Below are 12,700 nucleotides of genomic sequence, written 5' to 3' on the forward strand. Positions count from 1 at the left end.
GAAAGATTTTCCTCTACTGGCTATGTGGCGTACAAGCTCTGTATCTGTAGGCATTCTATCTGCTCTGTGTGAAAAGGTCATGGTGTGGTCGCTCCATGATACTTCCCAATTTCCCGGCTTTCTGGAATTGGAGATGTTAAAACATAATAGGGACCTATCCACGTGGTATTGGTGGAGCTTCAAACTAGGAGGGCTGGAGATATTAAACCTCCGGTCCACCGGTCTCCCACCATTTAACTCAAGTACCTCCCCTATCGTTAAAGGAAATGGTACTAGCCCTGATTTGCTATGACCCTGAGGTACTTGAGAGCATACCCAACAATCGGTTTTGTTTAATACATTACCCACTAAGGAGTGATAATCACTCAATGGATGCCGGTCCATATGGATATTAAAACTGGATTGGCATTTCTTAATGCACCCATCTTCAATGACATTGTTACAGAGCCTACAGATACAGTTTTCTTCAGCTAACAATCAGTCACAATTTCTTCTATGGTCAATGCTATCGGATCGTTTTCTGATACTCGCCTTTGCTTGTTGGTTAGGTTGATCTTGGAAAACTACGCCTCCATCTTTATCATCAGAACCCATTCCAGAACCTCTATCGACCTCCATGGTACTCTCGCCGGAACAGACTGCTCTGGTCAACATCATGGTCAACAGGAAAATCCGGATCACAGTCTCTTGGGGCAAGTCCATCTTTGAGGAGGAGACGAAGAAGAATGAGAAGGAGGAAAAATACATTTGAGGGAGAGGGGATGGGAAATGGCGAAAAACAATAAAAGGGAGTGGGGAGTCGACAACAGCACTCGGTCTTCAAGGCTCAGGTGCCGCCTCAGTCCTCCTGGAACAGACACTCCAGTGATACAACCTCTACCGTCTGTTCCTTATCACGGGACTTCTCTGGATCAGCAACCTTCTTGCAGTGGGATGAATGGACCCAAGTCTCTCTCTCAGCAACCTTCAATGCTGTCGTGCTAGTCAATAAGACCTGGTATGGTCCTTCCCATCTGTCAACAAGGCAACCTGAGCGTAGAAAATTTCGTATCATTACATAATCCCCAGGTTCAATGTCATGACAACTACTATCAGGTAGATCAGGAATCACCAACTTTAGATTATCATTTTGATTCCTTAACTGTTTACTCATGTTAATCAAGTACTTTACAGTTACTTCATTGTTACATTTCAAATCATCCTGAGGGTTAATCATGACATGCGGTTGTCGACCAAATAAGATTTCAAAGGGGGACAGATTAAGAGGGGACCTGGGAGTGGTTCTGATACTGTACAATACAATGGGTAAAGCTTCTGGCCATGTCAATCCTGTCTCTGCCATCACTTTACTTAATTTATTTTTAATAGTGCTATTCACTCTTTCGACCTTCGCACTCGCCTGTGGACGGTACGGAGTGTGCAGCTTGCTATCAATTCCCATCAACTTACACATTCCTTGAAAGACATCACCTGTAAAATGGGTACCCCTATCGCTTTCGATTATTCTAGGGATACCATATCTACATACAAATTCCTGCACAATTTTCTTAGCTGTAAACATAGCGCGGTATTTGTAGCTGCAGGAAATGCTTCGACCCAATTCGAGAAAACATCTATACAAACAAGTACATATTTCAAATTCCGACAAGGGGGTAATTGAATGAAGTCAATTTGTATTACCTGGAAAGGGCCGCCGGCAGGTGGGATATGGGATGGTTCTGTTGGTATTGCCTTTCCAATATTCTTTCTCAGACAGGTAAGGCATGACATTGCTCTTTTACTCGCATGAGAGGAGAATCCTGGGGCGCACCAATAGGCTCTTACCAATTTGCACATTCCCTCCTTGCCTAGATGAGTCAGCCCGTGAGCTGCTTCAGCCAGACATGGAAGATATGCTCTGGGGGCCACTGGTTTACCATGTCCATCCGTCCAGAGTCCTGAGGACTCTTGGCCACATCCCTTTGCCTTCCAGACTGCCTTTTCCTGTGTGGAACACAAATTTTGCATTTTACACAACTTCTGTGTGTTGATGGTATTGAATACCATCAGTTGTGTGGTGTCTGTATGGGGGTAGCAGCTGCTAACTTAGCAGCTTCGTCTGCTCGGCTGTTACCAAGTGATACCGGGTCTTGGCTATATGTGTGTGCTTTACATTTGATAACAGCCACTCTGTCGGGTTCCTGTATCGCTGTTAGAAGCCTTTTTATGTGAGCTGCATGCGCTACCGGTGTACCAGCTGCCGTCATGAAATTTCTGAGGCGCCATAGGGCTCCGAAATCATGGACTACCCCGAATGCGTATCTAGAATCGGTGTAGATATTGGCTGACTTACCCTTAGCCAATTCACATGCTCTGGTTAGGGCGACCAGTTCAGCAACCTGGGCTGAGTGAGGTGGGCCTAGCGGTTCCGCTTCTATGGTGTCTTGGTCATCTACGACTGCGTATCCAGTACACAAGTCTCCCGAGTCTGACTGTCTGTGACAACTACCGTCCGTGTAGAACGTGAGTTCGGCATCTTCCAGTGGGTTGTCACTGATGTCAGGCCTTGCGGTAAAATTTTGGGTCAAATATTCCATACAATCATGTGTATCTTCCTTTGTATTAAATCCTCCTTCCCCAGCACTCTCACCTTCCACCCTTTGTGCCTGACCAGGCACACCTGGGAGATATGTTGCAGGATTTAATGCACTGCATCTCCTTATGGTGATGTTTACGGGGGCCATTAGTGCCAATTCCCATCTTGTAAACCTCGCTGATGAGACGTGTCTGGTTTGGGCAGAATTCAATAAGGCTGATACCGCATGTGGCGTATGGATTGTGAGGTTGTGGCCTAGCACGACATCTTCGCTTTTTGTCACTAGCAATGCTATCGCAGCGACGCTTCGCAAGCATGTGGGGAGGGATCGCGCTACCGTATCTAGCTGAGCGCTGTAGTATGCAACTGGCCTGCTGGCATCACCGTGTTTTTGGGTTAGTACGCCTGCCGCGCAACCAGCACTTTCTGTTCCGTATAGTTCAAAGGGTTTCCCATAGTCTGGCATACCTAGTGCTGGTGCCTGTGTTAGGCACTGTTTAAGTCTCTCAAATGCTGTTTCGGACTCGTCTGTATGCGAGATCCTATCAGGTTTGTTTGAGGAGACCATTTCCTGCAAAGGTAACGCTAAAATGGAAAACCCTGGGATCCAATTACGGCAATACCCACACATTCCTAAAAACGTTCTGATCTGTTGCTGGGTTTGTGGCAGGGTCATGTCTCTAATTGCTTGGATTCTATCAGCGGTCAGGTGTCTCAGTCCTTGTGTTAGACAGTGTCCCAAATATTTTACCTTAGTTTGGCATAATTGTAACTTGTCTTTGGACACCTTGTGTCCGGTGTCTGAAAGATGAAACAGGAGCTGTTTCGTATCCTTCAGAGATGCTTCCAGTGAATCTGAACACAGTAATAAATCGTCCACATACTGTATCAATACTGATCCACTGTCTGGTTGAAAAGACTGTAAACAATCATGCAAAGCCTGAGAAAATATACTTGGACTATCTATGAAACCTTGGGGTAATCGAGTCCACGTGTATTGGACTCCTCTGTATGTGAATGCAAACAAATATTGGCTGTCAGGGTGCAGAGGTACCGAAAAGAAAGCGGAGCAGAGGTCAATAACAGTGAAAAATTTGGCAGTGGGAGGGATTTGCATTAGGATGACAGCTGGATTTGGCACTACGGGGAACTGACTCTCAACTATTTTGTTAATCCCCCTTAGATCCTGCACTAGCCTGTAACCCCTCCCCCCACTCTTCTTAACAGGGAAGATGGGACTATTGGCAGTGCTGGACGTTCTTACCAGAATGCCCTGTTGTAGCAAGCGCTCTATTACTGGGTAAACTCCTAACTCCACCTCTGGCTTCAGAGGATATTGTGGGATTTTTGGAGCTATCCTACCATCTTTTACTTGTACAACTACTGGAGCTACGTTTGCCATTAATCCAGTGTCCTGTCCGTCTTTTGTCCAAAGTGACTCTGGTATCTGAGATGTCATCTCTTCTACTTGGGATGGATTCCTATTTGTCATAATGGTATGTGACATTAATTTTGATGGGGAGTCTAACATGTCTCGCACTTCCTGAGCGTGTTTCTCAGGTATGTCCAAGAATACACCTTCAGGAGTACAATAAATGACGCACCCCATTTTACACAGTAAATCTCTTCCCAGGAGATTGGTTGGTGCCGATGCAGCCAGCAAAAAGGAATGCTTGGTATGCAAAGGCCCTATTGTAATCTCGGCTGGTTTGCTAACAGGGTAGTGCTGGACTACTCCTGTTACTCCCATGGCTGGAATTGTCCTACCAGTGGTCCTCATGCCCACTGTCGAATTTATCACTGACTTGGCCGCCCCTGTGTCTACAAGAAAGTTTAAAGTTTTACCAGCTACATTAATTGCGACCTCGGGTTCACTTTCAAGGTTGGCAATCAATTTCACTGGCTGCAGATTACAGGTATGGCCACACCCCTATTGGGTATGGTGACCTCCCTGAATCCCGCTGGCAGCAACTATTTGTGAGGGAGATAGTTGGGAACTACCAGAGGCATGCCAGTCTCTGTTTGGGGGATATCTTTTTGTTTCCCCTGTATGTGGCTCATAACTCCGTTTCTGCGGACCTTGCTCCCAATGTCGTGTGTCGTGTCGTTGTCTAGGGGGTTGGTATGATCTTTGCGAATTTTTCGCTCTACAGTCTCGTGCATAGTGCCCCTGTCTTTGACAAGAATAACATGTTATCATAGTTGACTTACCCACAGGGTTGGATGGTACATACGCAGGCTGCTTTGTGGTCAGAGCCTGTATACTTACTGACATTAGCTTATCACTCTGCGACTCCCTGTGTCTGGTGATGTTTCGGTCGTGATCAATAGCAGCCTCTCTCAAAGTGGACACTGACAGACCTCGCCAACATGGTTGCGTGGTCTGTACCCTTGCCTTTAATGTTTCCTTCAAACCATCCATTAGTACAGACACTGCTATTTCTCGATGGTTTGGATTTGTCCTAATGTCCTCTATACCAGTGTACTTTGCCATTTCTAATAGTGCCCGGTGAAAATATTCTGCAGCTGTTTCTGACTCTTTTTGTTTAATGGAAAATATTTTGTTCCATTTAACAACTGCTGGGAATTGCTCCTTTAACTGTAAGTTTATCCTTCTTACGTTATCTTTGTTGTACACATCTGTAAGAGGTACATCCAGATCTAGTCCACAATCAGCTAAAAATTGAGCTGAGTCGACATTGGAGGGTAAACAAGCTTTTAGCAATATCTGCCAATCTTTATTATTGGGCTCTAAAGTGTTTCCTAAGTCTGTGATGTATTTTTGGCTGGCAACTAAATCTTTTCTAGGGTCAGGGAATTCAGACACTATGGTCCTTAATTCCATTCGGGAAAATGGGCTGTACATGGCAATGTTCCTTATGGGAGTGGCTCCTGATACATCTGTTTTCCCATTGGGAACTGCTATTACCCTAACAGGAGTAATTCTAACAACCTCATTCTGTGTAGATTCTACAGCTTGTGGTGAAATAGTCTCAGCATAATGCATGGTGCCGTACTTACCAGTTGATATGACCTCACCTATCCCTCCGCTAGGGGCCTTTACTAATCTCGTGGGTGTTGCTGTGCCTACTGTGGTCTCTGCTATGGTGGCTGCTAGAGAGAGCGCTGAAATCGTTGTCGCTTCGTCCTCTTGATCACACTCCTGAGGAAAGTTCAAAACAGGGTACAACTTGCACGGGTTAATACTTGCATGGGTTAATGGGTTAACATTATCATTAACATTTACACCGTTACTAAGTGATTTTGTGTTACCCCTTAGTGCGTCTTTCTCCGTAATCAACTTCTCTCCTGATATATATGGTGGCGGCGGGGCCGTGGCAATTAGTTTTCTGTTAGAGCCAGATCCTGCCGCCTGAGCCAAACCTCTCTGTATCTCACCTTCCTGTTGCCACAACTGTAAATAATCATAATGCTGAACTCGTCTCTTTGTTGATTTTATGAGACATATCCTCCTCCTTAAATTTTGTAACACCTCTGGGCTGAAGCTACCTATTCTTGGGAATTTCTCCCGGTCTTGTACCGTCATTCTCTCCCATTCATCACATAAAACCTCTGTGTGACTTCCATATTTCTCACACATGATATACCTGGCCGACCCAATTGGTCGGACCACTGAATCAACCCGAACCGAGGTTGATCGCCCCCTACCTGAACAACTGGCCCCCATAACTCTGCAGGCGTTGCTTGCTCTACCTCTGATCTCTATATCAAGGTCTTCAGCGAACCCTTACAGAAAACCAGATTGTTCACAATAGGCCGACGGTGGCGGTTTACCGAGTACCCCACTCACTCGCCCACGCCGACCAATACGACCTGATCACACCGATATGGTGCTGGCGTACTCGACCCAGGGCACCTATAAAAACCGTTGTTTACTGGAACATGTGAGGGTTATCCGCAGAACACTTACTCTTTCCAGTAAAGGTGAGGTTTGTCAGATAGTTCCTGAGTGACCAGCGAACTTCCCTTCTTGAAAAATAAAAAATTACACAAATCACGTCAGAATGTACAAATAGCGTTTGTGACCCCTTTACTCTAATGGTACTAGGTCAGATTACTAACTACTGTACACAATTACGTGCGGTCCAGTCGTTCAGTACACAAACAACTAAGCTTGTGTACAGAAAGACCAATGGAATCGAAACTTACGACTGCGAATTCCTTCAGCCAGAGCTTGTACGGCCTATATGGGTCTTGCACCAACCCTTCTCGGTGTTGTGCCTCTGAACTGTATAGCGAACTTCCCTGTTTACTGTACCTGGACCTCCTGGTCTGTTAGGACCTCCTGGTCTTGTTCTGTACGACCTCCTGGTCTTGTTCTATACTGGTCCGCTATACTCTAATGCTCAAATATTATGTTTAACCAAGGATGCCTCCCTAGCCACCGTGCACGTCACTTACACGCGTGTACCTCACGAGTACTCGACTTTTCTTGTGGTTCAACCTTTAAGTTATATAAACTTATGTAATACAAAAACACTCACTCATCACATGTACACTTTTGCTTCTATTTCTATTTCTGCGCAGAAATTTTTCTTTAGCCCAGCTGTGTTACCAATTAGGAGCAGGATCTGTTAATTTAAATTTTGGATTTCCAAAAATAGACTTGCGTTATTTATCGCCTGTGGCGCTAAAAATCAACTTATCGTGACTTGAGCTACGTGGGCGTAACCGGACGCTCCGTTGCGTAATGTACGCTGCGTGCGTCCGCCTTTGGATTGCGTACACAAGTCTTTTGTTAGGGACACGTGTACGCAAAGCAAAGATCCACCGTAACACAATTTATATTTTTATCAATGTAGATGATCCCTGGTCATCTACCACACAACACACTGACTTCGCCTTATCTCCCAGGCAAAACTGTGTGTTTGTCTATCTTTTAACTATATTACCTTTACTCTTAAACTATGAAATAACGGCAAATCTTTTTTTAGCACTTCTATCGACTATAAAACTGGCAGACAGGAGAGTGATATACGAAAATGAAAAAAGAAAAGAAATGCAGATATATGTGTGCGTGCGTGTGTACGCAAGACAGAAAAATACAGTTTTAAAAGACACTAGCGTTTTGTTCTTACCTCCGGTTCCCGGATTCCTTCAGCACTCTTATCTAAGCGAAGCAGACGCTTATCCCGTCAGCACTACGAGACAACCTCCCGCCCTTTGCTGAGGGATAATGTCTGCTGATCTACCTAGTGCAGATATGTGAAGGACAGGACGAGCCGCCAATTGATAAAGCTAAATTTTTATCGTGTATATAACCCTTTATGAGGTCTAAGAACACTGTACGCTATCTACGTAAGAAGTACCGTAAGGGTACGCAAGTTGCGTATCGATCGCTTAGCCGTGATCGAGACGCTCAGGCGTCACGTTCACTCACGGCCAAGTGATCGCAGGCAGGCAGAATATTGGCTGTTGACTTATCGTAATGATTCGCTATAGCGTAGCAGCGCTCGGGACCACGAGGAGATCACCAGCGATGCAGACGCTCACAACGTTAAACCTTTATATCTATACCTTCAGCAATGAAATACACAGTAAACCTTAGTGTGGAGACAATGTGTAAGTGCAACCTTGTGTAACCTGATTACCTACAAAGCTGCTTGAGCGTCACCGACGCTCAGAGAATACTTAACACTATAAAGAATACACAGATACCTGGCTTAGGGTCCGAAACCTATTATATGTATTATGACTATTACTTGCAAAAAGAATCACAGTACAAAGCATACACTACAGTATAACATAAACCAACTAACCAGATAACTACACAGGAAATACAATACTATACTATTCAAGTCTAATCAAGGGAAAATACGAGAGAAAGAGAAGAGAGGGAGAGAGAGAGAAATGGCTCACAGTAAGACAATATGATTACTGAGAAAACTTACGCACAAGGGGAACAATCGCATGCGCCTCGATATCCAGCTCCCGATTATCAGCAATGAGAACCGTTGAAGAGAGTGAAGTTGGATATGGTCGGCCTGCTATTTATGCTCCACACACAATACAATTCAATGGTCCCTACAATCTCATTGTTCATTGGACACAGGAATTCGGCTTCGCATTATAACAAAAGGTCATAGGTTGATTCATACAGGTGGGCTGTGACTATTTCCAACTGCTCAGGTGGGAGGGAAACTGAGTTTCCCGCCGCATGGGTAATAAAGTGCAAATAAAGTAAATGTTCATAAACTTCTTATGTCCATAACTATTCGCACGAGCGATTGATCTGCTCCAAACCAACACCGGAATATTTCTAATTAAATATTCTTCCGATGGATACTAAACACCACTGTATTACTCTTATCTGACCCTTCGTATTAAACAAAGAGGGATTCCTCTGTTCATGAACATTCTATATTAACCAAACTTTCAGAATCTATCAAAGGGACCATGATCTACAAAATACATTATTAGTGAAAATATGTAATGATTGAGTCGCACGCTATGATCGCATAAACTCTACCGTAAATACGCATACCATGCGCCTGCGGGTGCCCGCGACTGTGAGTATGCGCACGTACGGGAGAGCGTACGCATGCGCAGCACGGACCTGTGTGCGGTGCAAATATGGTAGCGTGCATAGAAATATTTTTCTGACTTTGACATTAGTCACACAGCTACCTCATTGCAGCTCTTTTTTCTTTGCATCATGTGCTGTTTGGGGACTATTTTTTTGAAGTGCCATCCTGTCTGACACTGCAGTGCCACTCCTAGATGGGCCAGGTGTTTGTGTCGGCCACTTGGGTCGCTTAGCTTAGTCACACAGCTACCTCATTGCGCCTCTTTTTTTCTTTGCATCATGTGCTGTTTGGGGACTATTTTTTGAAGTGCCATCCTGTCTGACACTGCAGTGCCACTCCTAGATGGGCCAGGTGTTTGTGTTGGCCACTTGGGTCGCTTAGCTTAGCCACACAGCTACCTCATTGCACCTCTTTTTTTCTTTGCATCATGTGCTGTTTGGGGCCTATTTTTTAAATCTGCCATCCTGTCTGACACTGCAGTGCCACTCCTAGATGGGCCAGGTGTTTGTGTCGGCCACTTGGGTCGCTTAGCTTAGTCACACAGCTACCTCATTGCACCTCTTTTTTCTTTGCATCATGTGCTGTTTGGGGACTATTTTTTTGAAGTGCCATCCTGTCTGACACTGCAGTGCCACTCCTAGATGGGCCAGGTGTTTGTGTCGGCCACTTGGGTCGCTTAGCATAGCCATCCAGCGACCTCGGTGCACCTCTTTTTTCTTTGCATCATGTGCTGTTTGGGGACTTTTTTTTAAATCTGCCATCCTGTCTGACACTGCAGTGCCACTCCTAGATGGGCCAGGTGTTTGTGTCGGCCACTTGTGTCGCTTAGCTTAGTCACACAGCTACCTCATTGCACCTCTTTTTTCTTTGCATCATGTGCTGTTTGGGGACTATTTTTTTGAAGTGCCATCCTGTCTGACACTGCAGTGCCACTCCTAGATGGGCCAGGTGTTTGTGCCGGCCACTTGGGTCGCTTAGCTTAGTCACACAGCGACCTTGGTGCAAATTGTAGGACTAAAAATAATATTGTGTGGTGTGAGGTGTTCAGAATAGACTGAAAATGAGTGGAAATTATGGTTATTGAGGTTAATAATACTATGGGATCAAAATGACCCCCAAATTCTATGATTTAAGCTGTTTTTGAGGGGTTTTTGTAAAAAAAACACCCGAATCCGACAAAAAATTTTCAGGGAGGTTTTGCCAAAACGCGTCCGAATCCAGAACACGGCCGCGGAACCGAATCCAAAACCCGAAAAATGTCCGGTGCACATCACTAAATATATATATATATATATATATATATATATATATATATATATATATATATATATATATATATATATATATATATATATATATATATATATATATATATATATATATATATATATATATATATATATATAAATATATATATATATATATATACACATACATGCCTCCATAGTACAACAAACAGAACAGGAGAGGACACAAAGAAGCTGATTCAGCAATAGTTGCAGTTGCATCTTTTGGCAGTCGCGCATCTTTAGAGTTAAATTCCGCTGTAAAGCCCTGCCCTTGTGTACAAGTGTGCATCAATCCAAATGTGCAAGGACTGAGATGCCAACTTTTAGCATCTATAGACACAAGGCCTGATTCAGACCTGATCGCAGCTGTGCGTTTTTGCACAGCGGGCTATCAGGACATAACTGCGCAATGCGCACGCGCGTCTGACATCAACGGACATCGCCTGTCAGAGACAAAATGGTGCAAAAATTTCTATCGCACGGGCGTCCACAAGGTGATTGACAAGAGGAGGCCGTTTGTGTGTGGTAACTAACCGTTTACTGGAAGTGTCAGGAAAAACGCAGGCGTGCCCAAGTGTTTTCAGGGAGGGTGTGTGACGTCAGCTCCAGCCCCGATCAGCCTGTTCTCATCGCACTGTAGGAGTAAGTCCTGGGCTGCGCAGAGACTGCACACAGTGGATTTTTGCAGCTCGGCGTACACATGGGATCGCACACTTGCACGGCGCATTTACACTCCCCCTGGGGCAGCGACTACTTGAACGCAGGACAGCAGAGTTAGTAGCCCAGCGATCAGGTCTGAATCACCCCCACGGTACTTAGACACCACCATCGGTCACACCATTGAAATCTAGAGATAGAGTGTGATGGCAAATAAGAACCACTAAGCCCATCTAGTCTACCCATGTACATACACAGACTTACACACTACGGTTAATTTTGAGTTATTTTTGTCAGGAGCCAATTAATCTACCAGTATATTTTGGATTTTAGGAGGAAACCGGAGTACCCGGAGGAAACCAATGCAAGTAAGGGGAGAATATACAAACTCCACACAGTTAGGGCCATGGTGGGAATCAAACTCATGACCTCAGTACTGTGAGGCAGTAATGCTAACCATTACACCATCCAGTGGCGGAACTAGCGAGCGGTGGGCCCAGGTGTGACAAAATGCTTTGGGCCCCCCCCCCCCATCCCATCCAAGTCCACCCCCTCACCCCTGGAGAGGATCTGGTGAGGGGGACCTGCTCAGGGCCAGAGAAATGGATACCTAGCAACAGTGCCGTAACTAGACATTTTAGCATTGTGTGCAAGAAACGGCATTTAAAACAGGGGCAGTGCGCGCCGTAGGCGCGCGCAAAAATACATAGTGGCGTGGCTTCATGGGGAAGGGGTGTGGCCACAAAATAATACCAATTCATAAAACGGGTGCACATTAGTCTCCATTATTCAAATTACGCCGCACAGTAGCACCACTACACCAGGTAGAGACCCTTTTACACCTTATGGCTGACAGATTCCTCTTTTTACACATTACGGCAGACAGCGTCCCCTTTTTACACATTACGGCAGACAGCATCCCCCTTTTTACACATTACGGCAGACAGCGTGCACTTTTTACACATAACGGCAGACAGCGTGCCCTTTTTACACATAACGGCAGACAGCGTGCCCTTTTTACACATAACGGCAGACAGCGTGCCCTTTTTACACATTACGTCAGGCAGATTCCCCCTTTTTACACATTGCGGCAAAGATTCCCCCTTTTTATACATTACGGCAGGCAGATTCACCCTTTTTACACATTACGTCAGGCAGATTCCCCCTTTTTACACATTGCGGCAAAGATTCCCCCTTTTTATACATTACGGCAGGCAGATTCACCCTTTTTACACATTGCGGCAGACGAAAGAAAGAAAGAAAGAAAGAAAGAAAGAAAGAAAGAAAGAAAGAAAGAAAGAAAGAAAGAAAGAAAGAAAGAAAGAAAGAAAGAAAGAAAGAAAGAAAGAAAGAAAGAAAGAAAGAAAGAAAGAAAGAAAGAAAGAAAAGAATTATACTTACCCTCTCCGCTGGCTCAGGCTCCTCGGTGCAGCTTCTGACTATTCACGGGCAGGAGAGAAGGAGGAGGAGGGAGGTGGAGGAGGGAGCCGCAGCAGCGCTGTGTCATTGGTGGAGGCGCTGCTGCTGCCGCCCCTCTGCTTCACTATAGGCTGTTCTCGGAAGACAGCCTATAATGAAGCAGAGGGACAGCAGCAGCAGCGCCTCAACCAGTAACAAAGCGCTGCCGCGGC

The sequence above is a fragment of the Pseudophryne corroboree genome, chromosome 11, assembly GCF_028390025.1.
Source record: "Pseudophryne corroboree isolate aPseCor3 chromosome 11, aPseCor3.hap2, whole genome shotgun sequence".
Taxonomy (NCBI): Eukaryota; Metazoa; Chordata; class Amphibia; order Anura; family Myobatrachidae; genus Pseudophryne; species Pseudophryne corroboree.